Source organism: Plectropomus leopardus, chromosome 21 (assembly GCF_008729295.1).
Source record: "Plectropomus leopardus isolate mb chromosome 21, YSFRI_Pleo_2.0, whole genome shotgun sequence".
Lineage (NCBI taxonomy): Eukaryota > Metazoa > Chordata > Actinopteri > Perciformes > Serranidae > Plectropomus > Plectropomus leopardus.
The window spans coordinates 8,519,426-8,535,948 of NC_056483.1; the positions used below are offsets into that span (position 1 = coordinate 8,519,426).

The 16,523-nt window shown below is 39.2% G+C and overlaps 1 protein-coding gene across 1 annotated transcript in view; it reads left to right on the forward strand.

Annotated features, from left to right (window-relative positions):
* The window catches only part of dlgap1b (discs, large (Drosophila) homolog-associated protein 1b), a 114,913-nt gene that overhangs the window by 37,028 nt on the left and 61,362 nt on the right, over positions 1-16,523 (forward strand). The window contains exon 2 of the mRNA XM_042510586.1: positions 4,005-4,090. The gene's annotated coding sequence lies outside the window, so the exon portion shown is untranslated. The remainder of the gene's footprint in view (positions 1-4,004; positions 4,091-16,523) is intronic.

A 16,523-nucleotide genomic window follows, 5' to 3' on the forward strand; every position in this document is an offset into this window, starting at 1 on the left:
ACTGGGTCTGCAGTGATGGGATAAGCCCTAATAGAAAAAGTTAGGTCAGAGCGGGTCACAGCTTGGATTTATGGTTGCCTGAGCAATGTCAGTCCAAAGTGACCTGAGACGGTCTCACTGAGTCATCACCAGTTTAGGTGTAAGTGTGTGTATGTAGCGGGGAGAGGGGAGGGGTTAGAGGCTCTTGTGGACTGGCAGAGCTAAATCTAAATCCTCCTCTTTTCCGTCAATAATTCTCTGCTTTTTCACAGCCCCTCTAATCCTCTTTTCTGACGTGACTCACCTCTATTTATCACCAGAGTGCCCGCATGCCTCAAACAATCAGGCAAAAATGTGCTAACAGTTTGTTTGTGAGCGTGTGCGTGAGTGACTTTCAATCTGAATCTTGATCTTCAACTCGTTAAAGGTCCTTGGTCTTACCCGTGTGTGTATGTGTGTGTTTCTGTGTGCTGGCAGATAAGGAACCGCCCAACATCTGAGTTGATGTTATGATGAGCTCTTGTTTCACAAATTCCATCTTTGCCCAAAATAAGCATCAGATCTGCAGCTGACTGGTGTGAAGTCATGCTGCTGTGAAAATAAAGCTAGAGATAATCACTGCTTAAGTTTGAATAATAGCTTTGTGTAACGGATCTGCGCTACACCAGTGTCGAGATTATGCATCATGCTGGCCAGGCAGGCAGCCCGCTGGTGCTGCTGCTGACTCAGTGCAAGCATAGCTGGGGCTTGGGGGGTTAATGCAGCAGGGCCACGAGCTGATCCACAGCCCATCCTCATCTGCCAAAACTTCAAAGGATGCCCTGACAGAGTCTAAATCGTCATCTCCTCCAGTCCAGGCTCTGCAGAACACTTCCCCTCCCCCTCAGTGCACAGGTCAAACTCGGCCTCATCTTTTATGTATCGCTTACCCCATTGATTGCGCTCTAAGAGATTCATGAATACCGAAGGACCTATTTCCGTATCACACTCCAGCATGTGGAGTTTTTCCTCTCTGAGAGAGGAAATATTTCTGTTTGTACAGCTCTCATTTTATTTCCCTCTCATTCTTTTCTCTGTTTCCGTTTCTTTGCCCCTTTCATTTTTCAACCCCGTCTTACACCTATCTCTCACTGCATATCGCTCTCCTGACTTCCACTTATTTTGCATGGAAGGTCACACTCATTCCCTCTCTGACAGACCTCCTTTTTTTCTCTTTTTTTTGGTATTTATTGTTCGCTCATGAATTATTCAGATTGCAGATAGTGAATCTGAGAGCTGCAGTTGACTTACAGGAAGCTTCCTGGAGATGGATACTTTGAAACAACTTCCTCAAGTGAAATCTAGACACACACACACACACACACACATACACATGCACACACATTATTATACCATAATGAAGACCCTTTCTAATCCCTGACTCAGATTGGATAGACTCAAGAAATGATGATAGAGGTTTAATCCTGATTTTCGACACGAAAATCAGGTGTGCCTGAAAGCTACGAAATGAGTATGCTTTGCCTATGCTGCTTACTTGTACCGAAAACAGTGAACGCTGTATTAGCATGCCAACCACGTACCTGATGTATTCATTTATGTTCATCCCTTGGTTGTTTACTCATTCATGAATACATGTGTTGATCTATTTTTCAACAGGCCAGCCCTCCCCACCATCTCTCTGTTTCTGTACCTGTGTTTAAGTGATTTGCGTGTTATGCATCCCAGCAGAGTGTGAAATTGAGACCCTGCAGAGGTGACATGATTGACACAGACGAGAGGACACACAAGATATGAAATCTCAGTTTTTACTGAAGTCGCCATTTGTCACTTGAAAGTACGAGTGGTTCACTTGAAGACGTTTTTGCCATACTTAATAATATTTATATTTCTGTACTTTTACATGTTTATAATGCCAACAATACTAATATCGGTAAAGGATGCTGTGTGGTATGAAATTGTTATTTGCTTAAATTGACCTTGGGATGAAAATCCGGTTTTGAGATATTTAGCTTCAAAATGTTCACATAGTAAAACTGCATCTAGTGAAGTTATCTATTACTCTTCAGGCATCTGAGAGGCACTCTAAATATAAAATATCAATAGCTCATTTTAAAGGAGGGTTTCTAGGTCATTTGAGTTGCAGACAGAGCCTTCTAATACTGAACTGAGAACTCATTTAGCACCAGATCTTAGAGTTAGCCTTAGATCACTGAAACGTTAAATAATTCAACAGCCAGAAACCTGAATTAACCTCTGAAGCAGTCACAGTCTAACTTTGAGTTATTAATACAAATATTTCTTCTACCAAAAAACTTTAGCATGAGTTGTATAATTATCATTAGTGTTTAGCTTTTGTATGATGTTCAGTTTAATGGGCCACAGAGACGAGGGCCACCTCACCTTTGCAAGAATGACTGTGCTTGCAGTTTGCCAAATAATCAATTAGCAGATCTTTCAGGCAGCCACTGTAAAACTGTTCATAAGCCTTTAGGGATTTGTAACTTTTTTTTTTTTTTTTTTTTTTTTTTTTTTTGCAATGATTTGTTTTTATTAACAGATGCTCAAATTATAGTGTAATTACAGTTCCAAAAGAATATCAGATTTCCATTTGTGCATTTGAAAATAATTATTTTAAAAAGGATTTGTAACTTAACATCAGCATGCCCCACATGTCTTAATCAGAAAATACTACATGCGGAAAACAGCCTAATTCAGAATATTTAAACGGAATATGCTGATTATATGACCTGTTTCAAATTCAGAATATTGCCATATTTGGAATCATTGGAGAATATTGGTGTGCATGTAACCGTGACCAATGATTCTTGATTTACTTCCCATTTTTTGACAAAAAAACCATAAACTTATATTTTAAAAACAACAAATGATAGTTTATGTGGATAGTTTTTGGTTATGTTACAGTTCTGCACAAACTTTGCATGAACTTTACATTGCCAGACTTTGGATTTATTGGCATCCTTGCATTTTTGTCATGTTGAAAAGAAACCGAAGGCCCCCTGGAGTATCAGTGCCCCCCCTCTGACCTGTTTGTGTGTGTGTGTGCGCGTGTGCAGCCTGTCTAAACCAAGTTCCACCTGGCGAGCGTTGGACAGACCACCATCTGTTCCGTGCCCCCACATTGAACTACCTGCCACCTCCTCTTCATCACCTTCACGGGATATCAGGAAATGGATGCTTTCTAGAGAACTCATTTGCAAATTGTTCGTTTATCCTCAAAAGCACAATAATGAATGTGGTTTGATAGGTTATTACAAGGGGTAATTATATAAGATGTCTCAAAGCTGGATGTTTCTTACATAAGCCTTTTTTATGGAAGAAAAAATTCCTTAGCAACATGACAGGCCAGTGCCGCGTGTTTTAAGAAATGGGAGCAGAGTGCTGGTGATCTGCTTTATTGTAAAGAAGATGAGTCATTGCCCTGAGACAAAGACTGGTTTCACCCTCAGACACCTCAAGGACTTAACAAGCTAGATTTAAAGATGCTCAAATAGGCTTAAAATGAATTTCCTCCCCTTATCTTTTATTTTTCTTGCCGGCAATGAGTTCTGCATATGTCTCCTCCTTCTTTGCATGCCGTCTCCCTAAGATGTTGCTCCCCAGAAGAAAAGGTTTAGGATCAAAACCAACATGCTTGTGTTGTGATTTTACAGCCAAAGAAAACTCGGCTTAGCTGATTATGTACACTGCCATCTTTTAATCCACTCTCTCTGGTCAATGAAGATCAAAGTTTTCAATTTTCCTCTGGGATTTAGTTGAATGCAAGAAGGGTTTGTATATTTCTTCTTCCTCTTTTTTTTTTGATTCCAGAGAAGAATTGTGTGGTCCACCATCCCCCAGCATTTCACCAGTAATTGCAACCCTGAAGTGAGTCTAGAAAAGGGGCAGGGAGCAACAGCACAGCATGAGCACATGGACCAGCACATTAGCCACCAGGGCACCGCGGGAGTGTTTTGATATGTTGTGATGAATCCTTAACCATGGACTGTCCTTTTATTCACTTCAAGGTGGAGAAATGTGGACGCACGGAGGACGAGGAGCCTGGAATTAAGCACAGGAGAGAAAACATGCCGAAGATGAGACAATAAAGAAGGTGAGTTACACTTCTCTTCATGCTTGTTCTCCGCTGCATCATTATAATGCCTACTGTGCTGATGTTAGTAGCTTGGGATGCAACTTTTATGGATACACGGGTCAGTGAGTGCCATTCACTTAAGCAAATCAGTACATTAAGAAAAAAATTGATGATGCAATATCAACTCTATTTGGCCGCTCATAGTTTCACACCTGCATACTCACAATTTACCTTTGACCCTTTAAATGCAACCTTCTGTGCGCCAGCTATAACCTTTTAGTGCACCATTAGTGGAAACACATCTGTCAGGGTTGACAGCCTACCGTTGATGGCAGCAGAAACAAGACAGAAAGAGACAAATGCTGAGCAGAGAGCGACAGACGGGCGAACGGCAGGGAAAAGGAGGATGATGGAAAGATGTAGAGACGAATAGACAAAATGAAAAGGAGGTTTCACCGAGGCTGTTTGGATTAAATGCTTTTTCCTGTATGTATAATAATAACTGGTGACAGAGCAGATGGCAGTGGTGAGATAAACAGTTTAAAAAGTGTGCAAAAGTGCTTAATAGCGAGTAAAAGTGCTGAACATGTTTACTGTGCCAGGCATAAGTCAAAGCACTCTAGCAACGCTGTGCAGACGGCAAACAGAAGGCAGGGCAAAGGATTTGGAGTTATTTTTGTCAGAGGACACAAATGAAAACATTCTTACTAATCTGACATTGGAATCATCATTTTACTATTTTCACTTGTTGATGGATGCTGTATAACACATGAGTGATCCATTCTGTTAATGAATATTTCATTTTTACAAAAAGAATGAAGACATATCTTTTCTTGCTGCCTAGATTAGCTTATAAAGTCATCAGTTGAGAAGTGGGTTAAAAATTTGTTATTTTTCATCTGTGGGAGTCTGTAATGGTTCTTAAAATATCTAATCAACAGCTGCTAAACAGCATTCTGGGTTGCCGGGCATTTATTTTTTGGAAAAAATCTGCTCTGTGACTTCGGTGTAATGATAACACATGAGGCACAGACTGAAGCTACGAGCTGACTGTGCTGTTTGCTACAATCGAAGGAATGATTATTGATACAACACTTATTCATTCAACAGAGTGCTTGCTTTGTGACTGAACATTTCATGCATACAACAGGTTATTTTCACCAAATGCAGCCATTTTATTAATAACTTTCTAAAGGGACAGCGTGTTAGATTTAGGTAGATTTTGTGGCATCTAGTGGTGAGGATTACAAATTGCAACCAGCTGAATCTTCTCCCAGTAAGAATTCCCTAAGTGTTTATTGTTCAGGAGGTTTTTAACAGGAGCCGTACTATTTGCACAGGTCTCCTCCTCTCCAAAACAAACAGACCAGGTGATTAAAAAACGGTAAAACTCTGAATAAAGCAGTAACAAGTAACAAATCAGTGTTTCTCTGACACTGTTCAGCATTTCGCAGACGGGCTAGTCCACCACCTGCTAATATGTGCTTGCTTTTTTCCCCTCTGATAACCCAAATCTCCCTCACAACTCATACTTAAGTTACTTAAACCATGTGCCTTGTAAAAAAAGGAAGTGTTTACCTAAATTCTAAGTTTATTTTGAAAAAGACTGTAGGCATTTAATGAGCATTAAATAATGGAAGTGTATTTTGAAAAGACATAACATGTATAAAAAGTATAAATTGACTCACAATCCCAGAATGTCCAAAACAGATGCTGGAGGGTACCAAGTGCATCATATTTAGATTTGGAGGTCCACAGATTAAGTGGTGGTATTTGAAGAGTTGGGATGATCTGTTGGATAACTTGAGATCCAGATGTTCAGGGTTTTTTTATGAGACGAATTATCCGCAGAGGTCTCTTCCTCTCAAAAACTAACGGCACCGGTAATTTGGTAAAAACACTGAATAACGCAGTTCATGTTTAAAAAGCCAGTGTTTTGTTTATATAAACGGCTCATTCTAAGGTGACAAAACACAACAATTTTTATTTTCTGGAGATGATACACTAAAGAAAACATACTCATTATATTATATTCCATTTCTGCCAGTATCCTCTTAAATCCTACACACTGCACCTTTAATTTATTTAATTAAAAAATTAACTAATGTAAAACCTACTGTATGTTGAAGCTGAAATCTTATGGTAACTTGTCAGGTTTACATTTTAGATTTCAGGTGTTATTCTGAACTATAATGTAATTTATAGAGTTGTTGTAGGAAATACGTACATAAAACATCCCTTTCCTGAATTTACCATTGTTTTCAGAATTTAAAAAAATATGCATAATGATTACAGCTCCTGCAGCTGAATTAGAATGGAAATAGTGCACAGTCATTACCATGAGTAGTTTATATATAATCACGCATGGGATCCCATCCCTGGCTCAGCTAGACGAACCAACCCTGAACCCTAAGGCCTGCTGCCACTGCCAAAAAGCTGGATTTACAGCGAGCACAGCTTACCACTTGAAAATGTATCATTGCACTGGCTCGGGTCATCATTGAAGGCTATTTGAAAAGAAGTAATGTGGTTTACGAACAGACTCCAAGCCAGTATGCTGGGTATGGCAGGGTAGGGTGAAGAGGGAGGGAAGGATTCAGCAGGCAGTGGGATAAACAGGTTGATAGCAGAGGCCGTATCGCAGAGTTCCTGCTGTGCAGTCACACTCTTCAACTTAACATTTTTTTTCAAATACAGAGATCTAGATGTTATCCTGTGCAAAGAACATTTCGGGGTTTCCAACATGAAGTGGTTTTCCGTGGAGTGTGTTTATGGAGATTAGGCGGTGAATGAGTGTAATTAGGGAAGATCAGATGAGGTAAATCTTGGCCAGTGGGAAGAAAGCCACGGCGCTGATACTGGCAATCACAGCAGAACAGAACGGACACCCGGGGTCAGGTAGGGAAAAGATTGAAGAGGAATAATCAGAGAAAGGAGAGGGTTTGTAGGTGAGGTAGAGTGGGGAGACAGGAAAGATTTGGGGGATATAACAGAGAGCAAAGAAAGGAAAGGAGACTGGAACGCTCTCCAAAACTTGCCTTGACTTCTAGCTGGACATTACACACTCTGGCAACAGTGTGGAGATGTGTGAGAGCTTCTCCTCATACCGTTCTCTTTGATACTCCCAGATTAACAATAAACTGCCCAGACTGAGCTAATCTACTGTAGTCAGCGTGCAAGAAACACATTTGTTCAGCTCGGGAGCTTAGAGGCAAGGTGTTGTGATTCATTTCTTCCACTGCAGGCGACTGAAGAAGAGGTTTATCGAGAATGCACCTTGACATAAATAGGTTGCAGTACATGATACTAGTTCTAAAACTTTACAGTTTCATGTGATCTTATATGGTGCATCTTTCTATTGGCAACAAATGTGGCCACCTATAAAAAAAACTGTCGGACTACAGTAGGGGTACCACCTGTGGTCCTAGCAATGAAGTTCACCTTAAGGCTTATTTTTTCTTCCCTTTACATACGAAATTTGCAAATTTGCTCTTGCCATATTCTTTTTGATGAGTTTCATTGTTTATTTGTGCTGATTTCCCATTAGCTCTTATTAACAACAATAATTAATAAAGTAATAAATATAATAACTAGAAAAGAACTCTGCACAGTTACATCTATGCATTGTTTAACTTTAAATCTGAAATACATATATAACATTACTTCTTATTGTATTTTTGCAGGGTGGGGGGGCAGGAGCTTGCCTAGGGCCCCAAATGTGCTAGGTCTGGCACTGGCCCTTTTGAGAAATCAAGAACATCATTGATTAATCCTTCCAAGCTTTCAGCAACTCTATAAATGCTTTACTGTTTCAAAATGTTTTCATGATCAAGCTATTAATGAGGCCTTAATATATTTTAATATAGAGCACAAGGAAACACTCAGCTAGAGCTTCCTTATCTTTGAGCCTCCCCACTTCATTAATTCATAATAACACATTTGCAAACTAAATTTAAATTATTTTTGCCCTTTCAAAGAGTAATTTAAGATCGTATCTCTTTGTTGCAAAAATGAGACTCCTTAACCGTGGTTCACATCTTGAGTGTCGTCCGTGATAACATCACATTGAATAGCATAACCTTTCTGAATATTAGATGTGTGTCATTGCAGTGTACCAGTAAGATGGAGGCTGTTATCTGTGTGTACCTGAGCAAATTATGAAATGGGAAGCTAATTTAACTTGCTCAATGAGCGACACATTTCACAGTTCATTTGGTCGTTCACGAAACACTCAACAGCAAATCACTTTTACGCCCTCAATGCTTTGTTTTTAATTCCAACACTTGACAGTGCTGGGGCGGCTGAGGCAAGACATTTGTATAATGTGCTTTTTACCACACCGTAAAAAAACTGCGACTCAATGATCATATTAACATGAATAAGTTATTGTAAGTTCAAGTATCCTTGAAAATGCATGAAAGACGCCCTCACACTTGCGACAGACTCATTTAGTTTCTTCCCCCTCAGCTGAATAGATAAGCTTTCACAATAAGCAAGTCACTTATTGGTGTTTAAAACACTTATAAAAATGACTATCATTGACTTTCTTTGGATCTGTGTACTCTTTGGTCTCTGTGGAAAGCTATAATATCTCTGTCAATATTATGCTGTGTAGCATTGCTTATAATTTTCTGACTCCATGCACAAAAAGAACAGCACTTTTTGAACATTGTTGAGTTAATATTGAAGAAATAGTTGAATTTCCCTGAAAAATCACTGAAAATCCACTCTCTTTGTTCCAGCTTGAGCAGGTTTTGATACTCAGAAATACTGATTTAATGGACTTCGGAAGAACAAATAGCATGCAAAATCGTAAACTGAGTCATTTTGCTTTTAGGATATTGGCTCATATAATTCTGTCCAGCCGGAGAGAATCATAAACAAAGAGAGAGTTAATTAGAGGCAGACATAAACATGCATCTAAAAAACAACTCCATGCTGCACCAGCTTTGCGGTGCAGTACTCAGTTTCTCGTCTCATGTCTCTTTCTTGATGTCTTTCTCTTTTTTTCTTCCATGTTATTTATTATAGATGTTCTATCCTGAATGGCCACAGCTGCCCGCTCTGGGAACAGGAAACAGCCACTGAATTTCTGCTGAGGGGAAACAGTCTCAGTAATCTGAGTTTAGCAACAGGGCCCCAGTCTTGAGTCTTTGATAGACGAAGGCTAAACCTGAGTTGACAGGAGACATAATTGAGTCCATTTTGATGGCATAAGCCTCGCTGATTCCACTTAGTTGGGAATTTTCATGCCCTCTCTCTGTGTCGCCAGATTTTGATGTGAGGTCGGCTGGGATCTAGCCGCTAACCGTCAGCGCTCACCTGGCTCGACACCTGCTCTCTGTGCAGGCAGCATGTTCAATCGAGGCTCAGATCTCCACAGAGCTGGAGCTGGAATTCTGCCTCCTAGTCTCTGTGTGAATGTGTTTATAGTGTGTGTATGCATGGTGTTGCATCTGTATTTGTGATTGCTTTCCTTGTGTATGTGTGTGTCGCATTTGATATGCGTCCACCAGCACTCATGCGAGAAGACAGCGGGTTAGACTCCCTTCCCCCCAACCCTCTTGCTCAGTTGGATCTCACTCCCAGATCTGTCAGGCATCCACTGATGCGTCCTCGATGTGACATGCCACCCACGGTGAAGGAGAGGCACAAATCATCCTGCTTTTTCTCGTCGCTTTACCCGAGTACGTCCCCTAACCAGTCTGTGACCTCCGCCCTCAGGAGTTAAGCAGATAGCCTCGAGTCAAGGTAATCTCATCAAAAGGTTTTAGCCAGTCGTCCGCCCGTTATGTAAAGTGTTTGCCCAAAAGAAACGGACAGCTAAATCTGCCTCTTTTTTTTTTGCACTTATGTTGACTTTTTTTCTGCAAGCTTAATTATTTTCTGAGCTGGAGGGAGTTATTTCATTACAGAATTTATGCAAATCACAAATTATTGTTTGGTATTAGGCTTCGCTGGCACTTTGTTAATACAATATTTAATCTTTATTTAGCACATTTGTCTAATAAATGTTGAATGAATGGTTTGGCAAAGGACAGAAGTAGGTATTTAAACTGCCTCAGCTAAAAGCATATCAACACATTAGCTGTGCGCACTTAAGGTCAGCTCTGTTTCCTGACATGTAATTAACTGTAGAATCAGTTGCTTGAAATCACCTGACACTCAGGACGCCTCTGGCAGCAGTTTGATGCTAATGCTGCCTGGCAGTGGCAAGTGACTGTACTGTGCATACTGTACAATGCGCACAACCACACTGCTTATTCCAGCGGGGTATGTGGCTCCTTATGTTTTTCATAAAACAACATGAATGCCTTGCAAACCATGCGCAATGATGCATCATATTATTAGTGAGTGTGCAGAGGATTAAAAACACACAGTGAAGCAGCTGAATATACACAGGGTTTTTTTTTTGTAAAGTTTAATTGTCCATGTTCAGCTTTTTTGTGCAACTCACAAGCAACTGCGAGTCAAAATAGCAGCTGTAATGAAGCAGCAGCAGCAGTCTTATTATCAGCTACAAGTGTGCTAACACAAGAGAAATGCCACAGTTGTGAGCCTCACAGTGACATTAGCAGCATTAGCAACTTTTTCACATGTGGGTCATGGCCACGGCTGATGGATGAGGCTGCAGTGTGTTATGCAGAACATGCACAGAGATGCTCACACACATACAGCCTCACCCTCCAGGGTTCAATTTAGGTATCACCGTCACAGCACTATTCCACCGCTGCATAGTCCAGGATTAGGCGCCCCAGATTTCACAGCTCTTAAGAGAGAATATAAACATAACGGTTATTATTCTGCGTGAGCAACGATGGTAATATGCATATCCAAACAAATGCAGATGCTTTTTACCTGATGTTTTAATAGTTAGCGTTTTGAATGCTGCACTGTCCCACTTTGAGAGGAATTGTGATAAAATGCATATTAAGGAAAATGATTAAAGCACTTCATATTCATGCCATAGAAACTCATGATTAGAATTTTTCTCACTGGTATGCAACATCATGAAAAATAAAAGAATAATTTGGGAATTTTAAGTCCATCTATTACTTGTGTACAGATGGCTTACAAGTGTGTTAGTAAGGCACTTGGCCAAAAGTAGCCACCAAAACAGCTTCTGCTTTCCTTGACTCTACAAGTCTCTGGAACTCTGCTGAAGGTATGAAAGACTGTTCCTCCAAAAGAAATTTGTGCTTTTAATGATCTTGGTGTGGTGCTCTGTCTAAAAGTATTCACATAAAGAACCAGAATTCGTTGACGAGCCATCTGACCACGTCTGAACGCAAATGCGTTTATAGCTGGTCCAAACTGCCACTCAAGGAGGTGGGTTGAAAAACCTGCTGTCGTAGAGAGAGACGATGATTGTTGAAATGGGGATAACAGCCCACACTTTCAAGCAGTATTTCTTTGAAGGAAACAGTGATGGAAGTAATTGTGCACTTGTCATACTTTACATTTTTTTCACCCCGGGGGTGTGCTGGCCAGATTGTTGGTTAAGTCCGAACGTTGCAAAACTTGGTGGACACAGCCCCCCAATTCTTTTCACATTGAAAAACAACCCAGTAAGAGAATACGCATTACTATTTTGGATTTATTTGTTACAATATGCAGAGTAACAGACAATATGAATCTCCAACGCAGTTGCCAGAGACCATGTTGGCACCGTGCATTTCTGTAGATAATGGACAGGATAATATACTCACATGTTATTATGTAGGAACAGTAGCCAAAATTAGAACAATGCTGTGGCTTACATGTGGTCAGGATTTGGCCCCCAAACGACTTGGTTTAGTTAAAAAAGATCAGGTTTAAAAAATATCTGGCTTCAGGGGCCCAATCTTGGCAGACAAAGCAACATCACTGTAAAAATCATCCCCTTTTTGTGACTAAAAGTCAGCTGAAAATATTGCAAAGATTCGCTAAATCACAACTGGTTTTGTTGTCTGTTGGTCTCCAACAGTGGTTTGCAAATGTAATATATTTATGGTTTGCAGACACGTACAATGCCAACATTTTCGGAGAGAGGGGGTTACAGATGTGGTTCTGACACTGAGCATACTGACACCTTAACCAAAATCTTCTTTAAGTGTTAATGAAAGTTAAGGTCTTGTGGTCTCTAAATGCATAGCACTGGATTTACATAATTTTCATTCTATTCAGTGACCCCAGTGCCCTGTAGAACAGATCATTGTTATTCCTGATAAGACTTTAATCAAGATAAATGTGTTTTTATCATACTCAGAATAAGTTTGCATTAATTGTCAATGACCCCCTCTTCTAATGAGACCCAACACCATCCCATAAAAATACCTCCCACAACAAAACAGAGCCTCCAGCATCATTCATCAAGTTTCTCACTCATTTATTCAGATTTCTCCTCTTTTTTGTGACTTGACTTTTCTGTATGTAGGTTTTATTTTAAGTTATCAATCCATTTGTTCACACTGGACTTGTAGCTTTTTCTTTAAGTCCATCCAACTGTTCAGTGCAACTAACGGGGCACAAATCCAAGTTAAAAAAAGTATGTGAGCAGTGAGTATGACTTCACAAATTCTGTAGTACTCCTCTAAGTGATTTTATTTTTTACACAACATTTATCAAAGATAATAACTGTCTTTTACTAATTTTTTTCTAGTGTTCTCAGTCTCTCAATCAAAATTTCTGTCTTCTAAAACACAGATGATAAAACCAGGCTTTGGTCATTTTTCACTATTTCCTGGTTTGCCCTGCAGATACATGAAGACATAAAGCATAAGAAATGGTGACTTCAGTTTCTGTCCACACATATGATCACACAGTGGTCGCTACATATGAGTTCTCATTAGCTGGAGTGAAAACACATTGTTTTCCACCAGAAAATCCATTTGTTTCCATGGTGACACTGTCCTCCCTTGTCCAATTTCCTTGCCTGCTTTTTATTGATAGCTTTATTGAGCTTTATCTCTTTTTTGTCCGAATGTTTATTGGCTTTTTGCTCATATTAGATATAAAGAGAAACTTTAAAAATGTAACTAAAAATATGAATATTATTTAGTAAGTAGTTACAAAGGAAAAAACATGTTAATATTTACTCCAAGATACTCCAAGAAATGACATCACAATAAACAAAAATACCAGTGTAGAAAGACCATTTCTATTGCAGAGTCCAAAGGGTTAAGCTTATAACATAAGCATAGTGTAAGGGAGATGTTAAACTACCTTATTTAACCACAGTTTTTCATTTATACTACTTTCACACTTACCAGATAGCAAACCGTTGTGCATATAGTGTGAATTTTGAATTCAAATGGATCATTATGACTTGTGTGTGTGTGTGTGTTTGGTTTTTTTTTTTTACCACTTTTGAATAATGAATTTTTCTTTTGAATTTTAAATTAAGACTAGAAGGTATAAGGAACGCCAAGTGCTGTTCAGGGTAAAAGAGATACATTGCTTTGGTTTTTCTGGGTTTTGGTATCACATCTCTGTAAAAATTCCTCTGAGAGATCACATGCCTTATAAAAAAAACTTTATTATATCTAACAGTAAATGCTACCCTTTAAAGTGAACAGATATGGGCTGTCTTTTTCTTCTTTGACTCCCACTGTATGGCCATGATGGATTCAACCTTAAGCCCTACAATAGCCATCTCAGTGGAGTCGAGGCCTTTTGTTATGTGTCACAGTGTCAGATCTACTCAGTTCAATCTTATTCCTTCAAAGATCAAGGGATCCATGAATGAGTACATTCATTGTTATGAAAAATGGGAAAAGGCTTTTCAGCAATGCAATCTTATACTCTGAACTTTTCTAATAGATGATTGCAGCTAATGTATTCGTACATGCAGTGTCTGCATGAATCCATCACACAAGATGTCACTCAAGTAGTTATTTCCAGTAAATGACATGTTTTTGGTCTTTCATGGAAAAAAATGAAACAAAACAAAATGAAAGATGAATAAGCAAGTCTGAAAAAATTGTAATTTTGGACCACTGTTGCTGAGCTTTACATAGAAATGCACTTTCAAACCTCCTGACATAACTTTATTTTCTAATGCCATGTTGTTTGCCTCCAGTGCTGCATTTTCACCATTTTTTTTCTTGCTGAAATTTGTGAACAAACAGCACGAGCCTCGACGAAAGCTCTGCCTGAAACAAACCATACCGTCTTTCTCTAGACTTAATGCCTCTGTTAATTTGTTTACCTTGATCAAATAGACCTCATCACTTGAAGAATTTGTCTCCAGAATGTGCTTGGTGGGTACTGAGCTATAACTCAGCACAGTCAGTGCATTTGTCAGAGAGAGCCCTGACAGTCAGTCTAATTAGTTTGGTTGTGACAAAGGAGCTGTCTTGTGGAAACCGGGAACATCAATCCATCCACGGATGCATGTGCTCTCATAATGCAGACGATACAGTGTGCAGAAACATGCCTATTAGGTGTCGGATGAAACTGCATTCACGACGAGGTCTAATGATGCATTTGCTTAAAGATTATTATTTATTAGGTTATTTAGCATGTTTTGATAAGATGCCAAGCAGACATTTTTTTCCTGAGTGTTTTACATAAAAACTGCATATGAATTGAATTGGGAAGACACGGTGGTGGATGAAGTACTCTGATCTTAAACCCTTCAAAACCTGAGCAAATTGGCTTGATTACTTTCAAAAACATAGGGATGCGAAGAGTTACTTAGCAAGAAATGGCCAAAATAATAAACAAGAAATAAAAAAGTTACAAGAAAATTTGCGGAAAAATAAGTGAAATAATAATAATGATAATACATTTTCAAAAAGAAAGAAAATGACCTCAAGGAATGGCTAAAACAATGCGTAAGCTGTCATTTATTGATACAATGAAGATATAGTCACTGACTTCCTATCTTCTATGGTGTCCGTTTGAAACATCTTTGTATAAACCTGTCACTGCTGGAGGGTGAATGTGCCACTCCATGAAATACGAACACTGAAAGCATTTTTATTTCCATCAATTTCCCATTTTTTATCATGTCTGATATTACTTTTGTAGACATTCATGTATTTTATGAAGCACATATAAACTAAAAGCAGTAATTTGCAGTTTTTCCTCAAAATGTTGCCTCGCAGCAGCCAGACAGGACGGTCAAGGGAGACCGTCATCTATCATTTAAGAGTCATTTTAACAGTAAGACATTAAAGTTAGTGGTTCTCAGCCTCTCTTGACATCCCTAAAAGCCACTTCTACATAATCCGGAAACACAAAAAAAATACCAGTTCCCTCAACAGTTTTTCGGCCCCTGGCTGTCTTTAAAATGTTCAATGATGTCATTCTCCTGGGTATTTTTTTAAAGGTACTGTTCACACATTCACAATGAGAAACATCCTCTCTGTCACTGTTACTGCGTCTCTGCCAGCTGCAGCTCTCGTGTATGTGTGCGTTTCTTTTCAAGATATAAAACCGTCAAATATTCATGTACTTAAATATTAATAAATACGAGTGAGTTTTGTCAAAGTTGCTGTGCGTGTCTGTTAAAGTGCCTCCACAGAATCACTGAATATACCTCGTATGCTATGTCTGTCTTTAGCCGAGCATTTACTACTATTTTAGATCATTTTTATTTTCCGCTATATTGACTTCTTCCGCTCAGGAAAGCTTAATGCTGATTATCTTGTTTATCCAAGAACGTGCTGCTTAATTATCCTTTTGCTCTTCATTTTTAAAGGGTCAGTTCACCCAATTTTCAAAAAGTAATAAACGTGTTGGTGGCATCCCATCATGCAGATGATTTTGAGATACCCATGACTGAGGCTTCCGCTACTTTTATGTGGAAATTTCTGAGATTGTGACTCGGGAAAAAATAGGACATTTTACTTATGCAGGACCTCATCTTATTATACAGAAATGGAAGAAACCATTTGTAATCTGTAGCTGTTTTACACAGAGATCGTACTATAGAGACACTACAAAGTCCCATCTTTTTTTACACAGATCCAAACGATGGCGACATCATTCTGCTCCAGTGTGTGATTAGATACTGCATACCGCAATCAAAAGAGACATGATGGGTGTGACATGTACAACAGCGTCTACCTCTAGTGTGACATATATGAATCGGCAGTGCTTTCTGAACAACAACAAAGACATAACATGTCACTCACAATCATTTACCTTCTCTGTGATATGGCAGCTGATCTCGTTCTCTGTTCAGAGGACGAGAAATCATTGTTTTCCCTGTTTATAGACATTTACGGCAGCTGTTCTTTTTCTTTGAATTAGCGATTAATAGCTTATAGCTGCTCATTAAATCTTCCGTGGTGTGGCTGCCAACATAATCAAAACATCACACCTCCCCACCCATGGTCACATTTTTCTGGATTTAATTTTTACACAGACCCTGTCCCCACTTTCTGCGATTGGACATTATATACAAAACGATGAGATGGCATAATGGCATGATATACCTGCCTTGAACAGGCAGTGTAAAACT